This window comes from Jaculus jaculus, chromosome 15 (assembly GCF_020740685.1).
Source record: "Jaculus jaculus isolate mJacJac1 chromosome 15, mJacJac1.mat.Y.cur, whole genome shotgun sequence".
In the NCBI taxonomy this organism is placed as follows: Eukaryota; Metazoa; Chordata; class Mammalia; order Rodentia; family Dipodidae; genus Jaculus; species Jaculus jaculus.
The window spans coordinates 60764546-60781828 of record NC_059116.1 but is presented as its reverse complement, the minus strand read 5'-3'; the positions used below and the strand labels follow the sequence as shown (position 1 = coordinate 60781828).

Genomic DNA, 17283 nt, shown 5'->3' with positions numbered 1-17283 from the left:
GGAGAGGGCATGGCCTTACTTCCTGCTGATCTCAGGGTCTGAGATTTTGTATGGGGGTCAAGGTTTATTGTGACCCCCAAGAATGGGGGTAAGATCCTGGTTCACTGCAACCCCTGAGAGGGGGGTGAGCTCTCCTTCAGGTCCCCCAGATATGACCAGGGGTTCAGACTGCTGCAACCTCTCCATAGCCTTCACCAGGATGTTAGTTCAGACACAGAGGTGGGCAATAAATGGCTATTAAGGGGCTAAAGGTAGCCCATGGCCATTTGGCTCTGACTTGCAACATTCCATCTCTCTGTGATCATAGGAGCTTTATCAGTCCATTCAGCCCTGCTGGCAGTACATGCAGCAGATACAGATGTTTCTGGGAACTTTTAGTTCACAATTGCCACAGTCTAAATCCTTCCAATCCAGGAGCATAGAAGATCTTTCCATCTTCTTGTGTCTTCCTGAATTTCTCCTTCAGTGTTTTAATGTTTTCATTGAAAATATCTCTCATTTCCTTGGGTAGGGATATTTCACAAAATTTAATTTTTGTGGCTACTGTTAATGGGACTATTTCCTTGATTTCTTTTTCAGTGTATGTGGCATTGATGTATAAGAATAATATTGATTTTTGTTTTAATTTTATATCCTGCCACTTTGTTGAAAAAATCAATTAGCTCTAGGAGACTTTTTGGTAGAGTTTTTTTTTTTGGTGGGAGAGGGACTCTGAAGTATAGAATCATGTCATCTGCAACTAAAGTTAGTATGACTTCTTCCTAATTTGTATCCATTTATTTCTTGCTCTTGTTTTGTTGTTCTAGCTAAGACTTCAAATACTACATTAGTGAATAGAGTGGACAACACTGTCTTATTCCAGACCTTAGTGGAAATGGAAAGTTTTTCTCTATTTAGGATGTTCTAGGCTTTAGGTCTGTTGTATATAGCCATCATTATGTTTAGAAAGGATCTCTCTACTTACCCAGCTGGTGACAATTTGGGAATTGAAGCCTCCTGGAGGCAGTGTATTGTTGGGGGGCAGTCTTATGGGTGTTACAGCCAGCTTCCCTTTTCCAGTGTTTGGCACATTTTCCTACTACTGTTGTCCAGCTGATGTAGGCCAGAAGGTGATGTTCATCCTCTATTAATGCCATCGTTTTTCCTGCCATCATGGAGCATCCCCTTGAGTCTGTAAGCCAAAATAAACCCTTTCCTCCCCAAATCTCCTCTTGGTCATGTGTTTTCGGCCAGCAATGCAACATTGACTGCAACATATAGTAAAGACTCTATACTTCCTACTATAGACATAATTGCTCATCTATATTTATTGCTACTCTCTTCACAGTAGCTAGGAAATGGAACCAGCCTATGTACCTATAAACTGAAGAATGTATAATGAAGATGTGGTGCATATGCATAATATTTTATTCAATTATAAAGAAAAATGAAATTTGTAGGAAAATGGATGGATCCAGAAAAGATTATAGTAAGTGAGAGAACCTGGGCTCAGAAAGTCCAATGCTACATATTCTTTCTCTCTTTTCAAATATTTAGATTTGTGTGTAAGTCAGAGAAAGAGTCAGTGGTAGAGGCCAGGAAGCTAGAAAGGGGCCATGAAGGAGGGAAGAAGGATATGGTAGGCACCATAAGTGAAGGATATAATAAATGTGAAAGAAAGGGGCAGAGTTTTGAGGGTAGAGCGATCTAATTCAGATAAGGGAAGGAGATATGAGAGAGGGCATGGTATAAATGTTAATCAAAACTAAAGATGTTATGAATAAGCATAGGTAAACCTACTTCTATTTTTTTTTGCTAACATTACGTGTGTGTGTGTGTGTGTGTGTGTGTGTGTGTGTGTGTGTGTGTGTGTATGTTAAAAAAGAAACAGTCTGGGTTGATGTATTCTGTATGGGTGCATAATGCTGGGCCCAGAAGCCATAGATGGTCACAAGAAAATTTCAGTGTCAGGTGTTGAACTCCTTTCAGTAGGTTGTTGGTCAGTGGGGCCCTTGATGTCCTCAAACAGTACAGGATTTTCGACTCTTGGTTGCCCAGCAGTAGTAGAAGGTGAGACCCTGTTGCTGAAGGTACCACATGCTTGGGTGACAGGTCACTGAAAAACCAAGATGGAGCTGAGCTAAAATCCTTGTCCCTATTGACTAACTCTCATGGTGTTGAAAAGTGTTTTGTAGACTGTTGTGGGAGAACAGTCATCCATCAATGGTCATAACCAACTGTTGAGTATTCAAGCTTTACTGCTGGTCAGCCAGTGCTAATGTGCCAGTTGGTATAATGGTGCTGCCATATATGGCATGGAGGGAAAAGAAAAAAACAGTTCTGTAATTGTATTTGAGCCCCCTTCATAGGTGAGAATTCCTACCTGGTACTGAAAACCTAATCAAAAGCCGATGGCATAGGAGGTCATAAGCCCCAGCAGGGAAGTTACTCTATTGCCTGGCTACACTGATATATTATTCTGTGGTGGTTTCAAACCATTATATTTCTTGAGTACGTACTTCCTGAGTTGGTGGCAATTGGAAGATGTAGCTTTGTTAGAGGAATATTTTTCTGGGGACAGGCTTTGCAGCATTATAGTCCAAGTCTCCTTACCAGGAGTAATTCAGCTCACTCTTGTTATTTCCTTCCTGCCACTGTGGCACAATCTGATGTCCTGCCTCTGTTCTATTACCCTTTTCCTGCCGTACCTAAACTTCCCCTTGAGTCTGTAAGCCAAAATAAACCCTTTTCTCCAGTCAGCTGCATTTGTGCAGGTGTTTTGAACCAGCAATGTGAAGGTAAACATAACAGATACCTACCAAAATCCCTGTAAATATTTGTTTATTCTCACATAACTAAATTTGACTGGAGAAGCTTCTCTTTACAGATGGTGGTGACTACAGAGAAGACTCAAAACTCATCTTCTGAGAAATTAAAGTGCAGTGTCCAACACTAAGTAAGATATCACTATCATACCCTCCAAGGCCCAGGACCATTGTGGAAGAGGTAGAATAAAGAATATAAGAGCCAAATAAAGCGGAGAAGTTCATTGAAATATTGCCTTCCAAATACAAAGTTATTGTGGCATTCATGACCTCACAGTGGCTGATACTACGTACAGCATACTTGTATAATATGAGGGCAAAATCTCCCATGATATTAAAGAAAAGAGGGACTATTTAAAAATAAAAAGGGCTTCAGTGGAGGGAGAGAGAGAAGAGGGATAAAGGAGCGGGATAGAAGAGTATATTAGAGTATATTGTGTATATGTATGGAGGTTGTACATAAAACTTAAAAATATCAAATTTATACAGCATGTAACCACAGAAGTCAAGGCCCCTTTATAGTGTCTTAGTCTTATAATTAAAGGAACTTCAAAACCCACTCAGAGGGACTGACTGACAAGGACTACTTCACTGAAGTTTTGGCAAAAAAATAAGACCATTTTAAAATCTCCACAGCTCCCAGGGACCTGGGTAAGAGGAGCAGAGTTAGGTATACTTTTTGAGTTAGAAGTAAGATGACATTGAGACTCAGGAGTGGAAGTCTCCCAGCAGTTGCATGGTGGGTGAAGGTGTCTTTGGAGGAATTTAGGCTCCTTGTGTGTCAGGGTAAGCATCTCCATGGTGGGAGTGGGTCTTCAGGTAAAAGGGCTTTAGGGACAGGAGGCTTAGGATTTTGGCCACTCTCTGAAAAATAATATACAAAGAGGGAAAAGAAAAAATTGCTTTTGGGAGCTTTAGCCCTCTTCAACTCTCTCATGGAGGGAGGTCTCTGTACTTCCTCCTCTTCTCCTAATCTAATAAAGACTGTCTAAACCTTACCCTCTGGTTTATGGATTTAAATTTTAAATTCATAAGACAAGAACCTAGGTTACCCTAAACTTATTGGTGAATTAGTATATTGGTATATTGGCAAGGCACCCCAAAAGTCCCATTTCATATTGGCATGATTGACCAGGAAACTCAAAGGGTATTTTCTCTACAGCTTTCTTCCTCTTGGAACTGGGAACTTTTCTGTTTTCCCTTTTGGCCTGCTTTCTAAATGCTAATTCCCAATGATAGTCTAAGAGAAATTCACATTCCATCTGGGATTGCTGTGTGGCTTTGGGGCTCTTCCTGGATCTTCAACCATTGCTATGGACCCAGAGGTCAGTACAAACCAAGCTAAACTGGGAAGAAGCAGAAAGAATGATGTTTTGAGTGTTCCACGTCTCTTTTTCTCTCTTGGTGATAGAGAACCCGCCACCCTAAGCAAAGCCCAACTCTGGAGCTGATGGGGATAAGCTGGGTAGCAGTGTGGGAGCCCAGGGACTGGCAGGGGCCCAAGCCTGGGCCTTCTCACCAAGACTTCAGGACACCACGGGTGCCACTGGATCCAGATGATAACAACAGCTCCTCAGAGGTTCAGAGGCCTCAGTATGGCTTGCTGTAGGGGCACATGTGGGAAGACCTGCATAGCGAAAGGGGAATCTCCATGTGGCATCCAGGCCCTGGAGTGCTGTAACGCATGTTATGTGGTAAAATTTTTAATTTTCCTTTTGTTAATATGCTTCACCTGCAGACAGTTTCATATTCTGTATGTTAAGTATGGTAAATTACAGTGTGGTTCTCCTAGTTCAAATAGCTAGATGGATTTTTATAAGAATTCACCCTGAGTGTTATCATGCTCACATCCTATCTAGATCAAAGAATAAAGGAGTCAAATATGTGGTATTTTTGTCTCTCAGAAAAGGTACTAGGGGCTTTTGGTGTTTTGATTCAGGTGTCCCCCATAAACTTAGGTGTTCTGCATGTTAGGTTCCCTACCTGGTGGCAATTGGAAATTAAAGCCTCCTGGAGGTGGTGTATTATTGGGGATGGGCTTATTGGTGTTATAGCCAGTTTCCCCATGCCAGTGTTTGGCATACTCTCCTGTTGCTATTGTCCATAGCTGATGTTGGCCAGGGGGTGATGTCCACTCTCTTCTCATGTCATTGTTTTCCTTGCTATTATGGAGCTTCCCCCTTGAGTCTCTAAGCCAAAATAAATAAGCTGCTCTTGGCTGGGTGATTTCTACCAGCAATGTGTACCTGACTACAACAGGGCTGGAGAGATGGCTTAGTGGTTGAGGCACTTGTGTGCAAATTCAATGGACTCACCAGATTTGATTCTCCAGTACCCACACAAAGCACAAGGTGGCACATGCTTCTGGAGTTCAATTACAGTAGTTAGCAGTCCTGGCACACTCATTTTCTTTCTCTATATGCTTCTTTCTCTCTGTCAAATAAATAAATATAATACTTTTTTTTAAAAAAAAGGCATTAGAAGCTCAATACACAAAGGTATTGAAACCCGCCCTGCCTCACATAGTTATTAGAAGCTACTTGGCTTCCTGACATAGTTCTCAGTATTTATGGATATAATTCTTATTGATTTAAAATTTTCCAAGTAGAAACAATCAGGCAATTGCAAAAAGGGCAAGGAATGCCAGTATTCTTCGCTCTCTGCTCTGCCATTTCCTCTTGTTCTTGTTTATATCAACGGGTGACATAAAATCTATAGGTACATGTTGGTATTGGACAAGTCTGGTTGTCACTTTTTCTAGATTTCATTTATAGAGAGTTTTTTGTGACATAAATAATAAAATAGGGAACAAACAAATATCCCAAAATATGTTGGCCTAATAACTCTGCTAATGTCTCATCTGATTTACAAAACTTACAGGAACAGATTGAGATCATCCCAGACACTACTATGCCATTCGGCGAACAGTTTTGGGAGTGGGTCTCGGGTTTTTCATGGTGGAAAACAAATATACATATCATAACCCGCATAGATATTCTTTTAATCTTTGACCCTATATACTCAATCCTTTCTGACTTTATCTCTGCTTGTTTATAGTCAGCTCACACTCATGTGGCCCTGAGAGACAAGCTAACTCCATCTACTTGGACTCCCTCCATTATTCTCCAAAGCCTAAAGGTCTCTAAGAATTGGAACCCTCAAGGCCTCCATTTGCTGTGTGCCTACTTACCCTAGCTCCTTGCTTTTATTCTTCCAGGACTGTCTTTTTGCACTCCACTGATGTACTTTTCAGGGTCCCTAAGTCCCACTGGAGAAGGTTCCTAACTTCCACACTCAACAACCCCACTCAGCTTGAAGAAGCCAGATGGGTCTCCACCCTAACTACCTAACAGCAGTTAAGGTTACTTCTTCAGCAGGGGGATTGAAGCAGTTTAGGATGACTGGGCCCTGAAAGTAACAAGCAGGAGTGTCTTTGGGCTTGCCCTGGCTATCTCCACCTTTCTAGAGATCAGAGAAGAATTTGGCTTCTCCTTGTCTCTTGCATAAAGGAGTCACATAGATTTGGTTTTCCATAAACAACCTGAGCCCCTCCCTGGGAAGGAGCATTCCTGGAAGCTTTAAATCTGGTCATGACCTTCTGGGTGGTTAAACTCAGTTCCAAACTGTGGCATCGTGGCTGGTTAGTTCATCCCCCATTCAGAATCTATAAATGACCCCAATATGGGTCACAGGGTGGGTTTTACCCCTCTCGCCTCCTGTACTTCCTCCTCTTTCCTTCTCTTTAATAAAAATCCCTAAACCTTAAAATAGTTCTGTTTTTTGAGTTAAGGACTCAGAAAAGTGAATATGTTTAGTACAGAAGAGCTAAATTAAATGCACCGGGGAGTAGTCACTATGGTATAAAAGTACGGAACTTAAAAGGAAAGTTATGAGTACTTTATGACTCATTAAATTTCCCTTCTGGTGCAGTTAGCTTGGCATTGCTGGACAAACATCCAACCAGAAGCAGCTTATGGAAGTAAGGTTTTTTTTTTTTCCCAGGCTTACAGAATCCAGGGGAAAGCCCATTAATGACAGAAGAAGCTGGCTCATTGCCATAGCTCATATCAGAGAGACACCATTAACAGCCCGCATGCATGGACAGGGACAGCCAGAGCTCAAACTACTCTTTAAAATAAAAACAACAAAAATGCCACTTTAAAAAATATATTTTAACTGTTATTTAAGAGAGGAAGAAAGAGAGAGAGAGAACATGCCAGGGCCTCTATCTGCTGCAAACAAATTCCACATGCATGCACCACATTGTGCATCTGGCTTTATGTGGCTACTGGGGGAATTGAACCTGTGTTGCTCAGGTTTACAAGCAAGAGACTTATCTGAGACATTTCTTCAGCCCCTCAAACTACTCTTTACACACCTTTGGACTAGAATACAAGATCTGTTCCCACAGACACACCTCTTCTTCAGCAGGGCCCATCCGCTGATGACTCAAGTTACATGCTCAATCTTACTCAAAACCACATGATCCCATGGGGCTATTTCAAACCATCATACTTTCCTAAAAATTAGAAAAATCTAATGTCTTGTTGGTGGTGGTTTGTAAAGTGACCACTTAGTTAAAGAACAGGTTTTTGGGCACATTTCATGATAGCTTTCCTTTAGTACAACACTTACAACTGTGTCCCTTGAATGGCTCCTTCAGCTCAAGCTTCAAACAAAGTTAGAGCTACTTTTTAAAAGTCATCCATAATTCATTAATATTTATTTATTGCTACTGTGCATCAGGTAGTCTGCTAAAGAGTAAAATATTGATGACAGTATTAAAGATCACCTGTGCTTGAGGCCATTAATTTCTACAACACTGAAACCCTGTGTTTGGTCCCAGTCTATCATTATTTCCTCTCCTCCCACTGATATTTCATTTCTATTTACTTATTGCTATACTTCTTAATTTTTCAAACCTTTGAAAAATGAAAAGCCCCTGGGCTTGTTGCCGGCCACTTTCCCATTATACCAGCTCCTTTAGCTCTGAACTTTGAAACTTCAGCTAAGACCTTGCCTCTACATGGCAATTCTGTATATCTATCTGCCTATGAGACATTTGCACTTGGACCTCAATTCTTCCAATTTTTTTAAAAAAATTATTTATTTATTTATTTGACAGCAACAGACAGAGAAAGAGGCAGATAGAGAGAAATAGAGAGAATGGGCACGCCAGGGTTTACAGCCACTGCAAATGAACTCCAGACGCGTGTGCCCCCTTGTGCATCTGGCTAATGTGGGTCCTGGGGAAATGAGCCTTGAATTGGGGTTCTTAGGCTTCACAGGCAAGTGCTTTACTGCGAAGCCATCCCTCCAGCCCTATTCTTCCAATTTTTAAACTTTGTTCCTGTTTTTCCCAAAGCCTCATTCTCTAAGACTCTTCCACACCTCAGATAAGGGAAGCTTCTTCTCATCCTCTGACATGCTCAGGCAAACATTTACAGTCATTTTTGACTCCTGCTTTCATTCTTCCTCCTTCCTGTTTCTCTTACTTCTCACTCAATCCAGATCTAAACTTAGTATATAGCCTAGGCTATTCATGAACTCATGGTGATCCTCTTAACTCAGCTTCTTGAATGCTGAGATTAAAGGCATGGGCTGTCATGTGCAGCTTCTCTGTCTCTCTCTGTGTCTTCTCTTTCTCTCTGTCTTTTAAAATTCAAGATAGAGTGTCCCTGAGTACCCCAACTTGGCCTCTAACTTGTGAGTTTTCTATCCCAGCCTGCACATCTGTTGTTTCTGTGTCTGCTTTTAAATTCACATCCAAATAGGATCTGTACGTAAATCCTATTGATTTGATGGCAAGATTTACCAAGATTCTGGTACTTTCCCATCACTCAACGTCACCATCATATGACGGAGAATTACAGTGACCTCCTCTGTTAATCTTGTCACTAACTTCTGTAACAAGTTGCAAATAGTGCTTTTGTATAATAAATGTTTGTTATTTGGGTCCATAACAAAGAGTGGGTGAAGAGACTTTGATGTACAAGGCTATGCAGGGACCCAGGATTCTTTCATGTAAATGGTTCCACTTTTCTCTTTGATGAGATATTGATCTTCTGTTGGGTTTTCCTAAGGATCAAGACTGGAAGTATCATGTATCATTTTGGCTATTTACTTTTGATCACAAGCCATTTGTAAAATCCTATCTCATCAGGGAAATTGAGAAATATTACCTTGTTTTATACTGAGACAGGAAACAACATTATTTGGTCAATACAAAGCCAGCTATAGGCCTCATATTTATTACTTAAAACTTTCTGAGCTGGAGAGATGGCTTAGTGGTTAAGCGCTTGCCTGTGAAGTCTAAGTACCCCGGTTCGAGACTCGATTCCCCAGGACCCACATTAGCCAGATGCACAAGGGGGCGCACGTGTCTGGAGTTCGTTTGCAGTGGCTGGAAGCCCTGGCACGCCCATTCTCTCTCTCTCTCTCTCTCTCTCTCTCTGCCTCTTTCTCTCTCTCTCTCTCTCTCAAGTAAATAAATAAAAATGAATAAAAAAATAAAAAAAAAAACCAAAATAACTTTCTGACAGCTTTCCTTCTGAAACAGGGTATTAAGGGTTCAGGAAAGTGTCTGCTTTAACCAAAGAATTGAATAAAATAAGACTGAGAAGGATAACTATTAACTTATTATATTTATTTAGAGAAGTACAGAATCAAGGGAAGGAAGAGTATTGCCACTTGGTGGGCCTAGGAAACAATGGAGAGGACAGAAAAGAAGAACAAAGAGCTCCTGCATGTGGAGGGGAGGTGGGGGTAAAGAGCACATGTGGAAAGTAGGGGTTAGTGGGTTCTTCCCTCAACTCAGCCCAGCCTGGCTGAGAGGAGAAACTCACCAAAAACTGGAGGTTCATGGTGTTCAGACAGGAGAGAGAGAGAGAGAGAGAGAGAGAGAGAGAGAGAGAGAGAGAGAGACATTGCCCTCCCCTGGTAAAACATAGTTATAACCTTATTGTGGTGGGTTTTACCTTTTGATTCAGGTGAAGCACAGAGAGACAGTTGATTAGACTGGGCTAAAAGCTGGCTCAGGAAGAGGCCAGCCACGACCCCATGTTCTGGGGTCTAAGTTTGACCAACCACAATGCTGGGATTCTAGAAAAAGACCTTGTTCAGGGGGGAGGGTCTCAGGTATGACAAAGCAGGTCTAGCAAGGTAGGTAAGAGATAAGAAGTCAAACCATCCTTTGATATCTAGCAAGTATAGACCTTCCTGCCTTTTCAGGGGCCCAGTCACCCTAGTTGCCTAAGAAAGCTACCTGACTCCCTGTCATTTCTCAGCTTAGAGAAGAAATACATCTGGGCTATGAAGCTGTACATGCTCTGAAACTACTGCCTCTTTGACTTTCTTATTACTCTTTCTCTTTACGCTGCTTCTTTGGTGATTCTTGGACATTGTGGACAGAGGTTTCTTTTATATGGTAGTTTTGTTGTAAGGTACAAAGCATACAGACATGACTAATTCACAGAGTGTATCATTTGAGTCACAGCACCCATTTGTCACTACCTTGATCCATTAAAAGCTTTCCTATAATCAAGTGATAATAAAAACTTGTGAGCCTTTCAGATATAATACTTGTAATGGGATTGTTTCACTGGCAGCAAATCATTCATACATTATGAACCCTTTAAGAAGAGTGTATTTTGACTAGCATTCTAACTGCTTTGTAGCTAGAGAAGTACTTAAATGGGGATCTGTAATGCCAGGAAAAATGGAATCCATGACACAGCTGACTCAGTTTTAGTAATTCATTATAATATATCCATTATTATTTAAATTCTTCCATTACCCATTAAGAGTTGTCCCTTATTATAATTTAGATTTTATAAGCTATAAAAGACTAATAGATACAAGACACATCAGAAAATCTGTAAGAAGTCTTCTTTGGGGGTTTTATATAATCTGAAGTAACTTACATTGAAATTTCAGTAAGACCTCATTGAGAATATACTTTATTCTTAATCTTTCACATTATAATTGAATGCACATTTGAAAACAAAGCAAAATTGAGTAGGTATAAATACACATCTTTTTAATTTAATTTTTTACTTTCAACATGACAAAAGAGGAAACATTTATGTGCCAAAGTCAAATAAAGGCAGAAACCCATCAAAGTTAGCAGACAATTTAAGATAGATTGTATCTTATAGGAAAAACTTAAAACTTTAAGCTTTAATGTCCCTGGCTTTTAGAAATTGCAGAAATAGAGCACATTGTCCAAAAAACATCCAAGGAAGACATTTAACGAGAGAAGGGAGGACTGGATAGCTCAGTGTTTAAAGGAGCTAGCTTGTAAGCTTGACATCTCTGGTTCATTTCCACAGGATCCATACAAAGCCAAGCCCACCAAGTGGTACATATGTCTGGAGTTCATTTGGAGCAGCAGCAGAAGGCTAGATGTGCCCCTTCTCTCCCTCTATCATACTTGTTTTTTAAAGAAGGGAAAGAGAATAAGCTATAATAAATACTTGAAAAAAATACTTTAATTTTGGAACTTATAGAAATTCCATCTCCATAGATTCAGAAAGCATCACAAATCCAAAGTGAAGTAAAGAAAGGGAAATCCATATGTCAATGGCACTCCAAAAATAGAGAGAAAAGAGGGCTGGAGATATGGCTCAGCAGTTAAGGTATTTGCCTGGAAAGTCTAAGGACCAGAGTTCAATTCCCCAGCATCTACATAAAGCCAGATGCACAGGGTGGCACATGCATCTGGAGTTTATTTGCAGTGGATAGAGGTCCTGGCATGCCCATTCTCTCTCTCTCAAAAAACAATTGACAAAAAATGGAAGAAAAGAAAAAGAAGTACTAAATCAAAGAAGAGAGAATAAAGTCAGGTTACCCTCAGAGGAGAAAGTATGACAGGCACATGAGACTAATCATCTGGAGCTGTGGGAACCAGGAAACAATAGAATCACTCATATTCTGAGAAAGTAGGGTTAGAATGCAAAGCCTAATGAAATCATTAACTAAGTTACTGAGGTATAATAAGCTGCATTAATTTCACGCATACAATTATGTGAGTCAGATAACTTATTACAACTTTGAGGCTATTCTGCTGCAGCCAAAATATAGTACATTTCATCGTCCTCCATGTCTCAGGCTCCACTGCTATACACCCCGCTGCCTACGCAGAACCACAACTCATAAATGTATTTTTTATTGACAACTTCCATCATAGAAAATAAACCATGGTAATTCTCTCCCCCACCTTCCCCTTTGCAACTCGACTCTCCATCATACATTTCCCCCCTCTCAATGAGTCTGTCTTCTATTTTGATCTCATCATCTTTTCCTCCTATTATGAGGGTCTTGTGCAGGTGGTGTCAGCACTGTGAGGTCATGGGTATCCAGGCCATTTTGTGTGTAGATGAGTGCATTGTAAGGAGTCCTACCCCTTTTTTTGGTTCTTACATTCTTTCTATCACCTCTTCTGCAATGGGCCCTGAGCCTTAGAAGATGTGATAGAGATATTTCAGTGCTGAACACTCCTCTGTAATTTCTTCACAGCACTATGTTGCCTTCTGAGTCATCTCAAGGTCACCACCTTGACAAGAGAAGCTTCTGTAACCAAAAGTGAGAGTATCATTAATATATGGGTATGAGCATTAAGAGAAGTGCTTACTGGGCAGTTTGGTGAACACAGTATATACATTTAGCCAGACACCAGCACAAGTTACACCCCTAGGGCTCATGACTTCCCCTAGCACAGGTTTTCAGTATCAGACATGTACTCCTTCCTGTGGAGCAGGCCTGCAGTCCACTTAGAGAGTGGCTGGTTTCCCCCATAGAAGACATAACCACTACTGCACCAACTGGCTCGTTTGGCCAAATGTAAGGCTTGCAGCGTCCACTGTTGTTTATTTCCACTGGTGATTTCTCTGTCCCTCATGGAACTGCATGCATCATTTTTTCAGCTTTCTGTAAACTGGTCTACACAGAGAAGGTTTTCAGCTCAGCTCCAGCATGATTTCTCAGTGACCTTGTAGCCCAAGCATGTAGAGTCTTTAGCAATAGAGTCTTACCATCTATTCCTGGTGGGAAACCAAGAGCCTCAGTAAAGGCCTGTAAAGTTTAGGGGGGCATCAAGGACCTCCCTGGCCAACAACTCACTGGAAGGTATCCAATTCCCAGCACTGAAAATTTTCTAGTAACAATCTCTGGCTTCTGGGTGTGCCATTGTCCAAAACAGTAGATTTCCATATGACTTATTCATACCCTCTTAGATTTTGATTAGCTCTCCCTCCACCTTTCCTTTACTCAGTCTCTTTCCCTGACCTTGCTCAGGCCTTTTCACCCTTAGCAATTTGTTCTTCTACTTACATATAAACAATTCTAACCTCTTAAGTCCCTCCTTCTTCCTTCCATTTCTATTATCTTCATACTCCCTTTCTAGCTTACTGGCTTCTGCTTCCAATTTTTATTCCAAGTTATGTATAAACCTAAACATATGTCACTAGGATCAACATATGAGAAAGAGCATGTGATATCTTGCTTTCTGGGCCTGGGTTATCTAACTTAGTATAATCCTTTCCAGAACCCTCCATTTCCCTGAAAATTTCATAATTTTATTTTTCTTTACTTATGAATAGAACTCCATTATATAAATGTATCACATCTTCATTATCTATTCATCAGTTGGGGTACATTTAGGCTGGTTCCATTTCCTAGCTACTATGAGTAGAGTGGCAATAAAAATATGGTTGAGTGCATATCTCTAAGATAGTGAGAAGAGTCCTTAGGATATATGCCTAGGAATGGAATAGCTGGGTTATAGGTTAATTCTATTTTTATCAGTCTCTGGTAACTCCATACTAATTTCCACAATGGCTGTATGAGTTTACATTCCCACCAACAGTGTAGAAGGGTTCCTCTTTTTCTGCATCCTTACCAGCACTTATTGTCATTTTTTTTGATGATAGCCATTCTGACAGGAATAAAATGGAATTAAAATAGATTTAATTTGCAGTTCTCTGATGGTTAAAGATGTAGAACATTTTTTAGATGTTTGTATGCCATCTTTATTACTTCTTTTGAGAGCTCTTTATTTAGTTCTATAACTCACTTTTTAATTGGGTTGTTTGATTTCTTATTATTAAGTTTTCTGAATTCTTGGTATATCCTGGATATTAATCCTCTGTCAGATATATAGCTGGCAAAGATTTTCTCCCATTCTCTTTGCTCTATTCACAGTGTCATTTGCTGTACAAAACTGTGATTTCATGAAGTCCCAGTACTTGATTAGTGGTTTTATTTCCTGGGCAACTGGGGTTATATCCAGAAAGTTATTGCCTATGCCAATATGCTGAAGGGTTATCCCTATGTTTTTCTCTAGCAGTTTCAGAGTTTCTGGTCTGCTTTTAAGGTCTTTGATTCATTTGGACTTGATTCTTGTGCATGGAGAGAGATAAGGATCTATTTTCATTCTTCTACAGACACATATCCAGTTTTCTCAGCACCATTTGTTGAAGAGGTTGTCTTTTCTTCAGTGAGTATTTTTGGCATTTTTGTCGAAGGTCAGGTGGCTGTAGATGCCCAGACTTACATCTGGGTCCTCTATTCTGTTCCATCAATCTATGCATCTACTTTTGTGCCACTACCATGCTGTTTTTGGTATTATGGCTCTGTAATCTAGGTTAAAACCAGGTATGGTGGCCAGCCCATTCTCACTCTGTAACTACAAACAAAAACAAAACCAAAAACAAACAAAGAAAAAAAAGACAACTCAAGTATGGTGATATCACCAGAATTCTTTTGGTTGTTCAAAGTTGTTTTAGATATATGAGGATTATTTTTGGGCTTTCAAATGTATTTTAGGATTGTTTTTTTCTATTTCCATGAAGTCATTGGAATTTTGATGTGAATTGCATTAAATGTACACATTACTTTTGGTAAGATTGCCATTTTTCATAATATTGATTCTTTCAATTCAAGAACATGGGATGTGTTTTCATTTCCTAGTGTCTTCTTAAATTTCTGTCTTGAATGTTTTAACAGTTTCATTGTAGAGATCCTTCACTTTCTTGTTTATGTTTATTCTAAGTACATTATTAATTACTTTTTTAGATTCACTGGTCAATGGGAGTGACTCCTTTATTTCATCCTCAGCCTGTTTGTTTTTAATATACAGGAAGACTACTGATTTCTGTGTCTTTCTTTTGTATCCTGCTATATTGCTATAAGTGTTTATTAGCTCTAGCATTTTGCTGGTAGAATACTTAGGGTCCTTTATGTATAGAATCATATCATCTGAAAATAATGATAATTTAATCTCTTCTTTTTCAATTTGTATCCCTTTTAAGTGTGTCTCTTGCCTTATTGTTATGACTAAGACTTCCAGTACTATATTAAATAAAAATGAGGACAGTGGACACCCTTGTATTGTTCCTGATTTTAGTGGAAAACTTCAAGTGCTTGTCCATTTAATATTATATTGGCTGTAGGTTTGTCATAAATAGTCTTTATTATGTTGAGAAATGTTCCTTCTTTTCCCAGTTTCTGTAGGACTTCTATCATGAAGGGATGTTGGATTTGATCTTATGCTTTTTCTGGATCTATTGAGAAGAGCATGTGACTTTTGTTATTACACTTACCAGTTTGCATATTTTGAACCATCCATTCATCTCTGGGGTAAAGCCTACTTGTTTGGGGTAAATGATCTTTTTGATACATTCTTGTATTCTATTTGGAGTGAAATTCTTCTACTATGCCCTGAATTCTTGTATTTGATCCCTTAATAGTGCCCCAAATATCTTGAAATTGCCATTCATGACTTCATATTAGTTTGTCTTTCACTTCATCCAACTGTATTAGATCTGGTCTTCTCATTTAGATATTCTGTCATCTCGTTGATTCATTTTATTGCTGAGACTTTCTATGGAGTTTTCTATTTGCCTAACTCTGTTTTTCATTCCTAGTATTTATGACTGGCATTTTTCCATTGTTTCTATTTTGTTACTGATGTCTTATATTGACCTTATTTCCTTAAGTTGGTTTCCTGTGTTCTCAGATTCCATCAGGAGTATGTTTTCTTCTTGATTCCTTTAATTTCCTCTTCAATTTCTTTGAACATAGATATAATCATTTAAGAAAATTAAAAATATTTTATTTATTTGACAGAGAAAGAGGGAGAGAGAGAAAGAATGGGTATGCTAAGGCCTTCAGCCATTGAAAATGAGCTCCAGATGCATGCGCCCCCTTGTGCATCTGGTTAATGTAGGTCCTGGAGAATCAAACAATGGTCCTTTGGCTTTGTAGGCAAATGCCTTAACTTCTAAGCCATCACTCTAGCCCTAAAATTTTTTTGCTAGGCATTTATCCTAAATCATTCTCACTGGAGGACATCTCTGATGGATTTATACTTTTTTTCACCACGTCAAAAAATTATTTTCATAGTTACAAAACTTTTTTTTTGCACAATCAGTATAAAATAGCAGTTGATTATTTTATAATTATGAGAATTACTTAGACTTGAGGTCTTGGCTAAGTGGGGCTAAAATCATCAGAAGGTCTTGGACTGTTGGTTCAGAAATTATCCTAGAACACCCACCCTGTTGATGTCTGTTATGTTTAGCTCTGATGACCCAGTCCTTTAAAAAAAAAAAAGTCCCTCTTTATTCATTCTTTGGAGGCTTGAAGTGAATTTGGCAGCATTCATTAAACACCTTCCAGCTCCTGTCATTTAGTACTTCTTCAACATTCAGCTCTGACTGCATCCATTTCAACTGTGTTCTTTTCTAAGTTGCTTTAATAACGTTAAATCATCCAAATTCTTTTCTCTTTCTTCTCGGAGGTTTTTTACTACTGCTGATGTTTGAGCTATACAGTGTTTTATAACTCTGTCCCTACTGACATGAGCTGCCATCAAAGACTCATAAAGTTGTTTACAGGTTTGGCTGGCATCAATTTTCCCTGCAAATGAAGCTGTTGGAACCGTGCTGTTTAATTCATGTCCTGTTCTGTCATCAATTGTCCTTATCACCTTGAGTACTTCCTGGAACTCGGGGAACTCCTCACAGTCCACATCGCCACTGGGCACTGCCATATTGCGGATTTATAATTTTTCGTGGAATTGTATTGTCTTGATTATTTGTGTTTCTTGTATTATAATCTATAAAATTTTGCATCTTGAGTTAACTATCTGCAGTATTCTTTGACACTTAAATTGGACTGTATATATCTTTAGGGTAGGAGTTTAAAGTGCCATGTGGCTCTTATATTACTCCCAGAGTAACAGCAAAAGTCACCTTAGGTTTTGTGCTTGCCTGGTATACATGTATTCTAGTAGGCTGGCTCCAGCAAATTACTGGCATATTCTAAAATTCAAGTGAGAAATATACACATTCAGTCAAAACCAGGACAGAGTATGTATGTAAGAGTGAGTACTATCACAAACAGATAATCCAATAAAGTCAAAGTCCCTAAGGAATTTTTTTCCCCTACTCCCTTAGTCCTGTACACTGTGATTTCTGGT

General features: G+C 39.4%; 1 pseudogene; it reads right to left on the bottom strand.

Moving 5' to 3' along the window:
- Positions 1 to 16423: 16423 nt before the first annotated feature.
- Positions 16424 to 16854, bottom strand: LOC101594895 (annotated as a pseudogene).
- Positions 16855 to 17283: the final 429 nt, after the last annotated feature.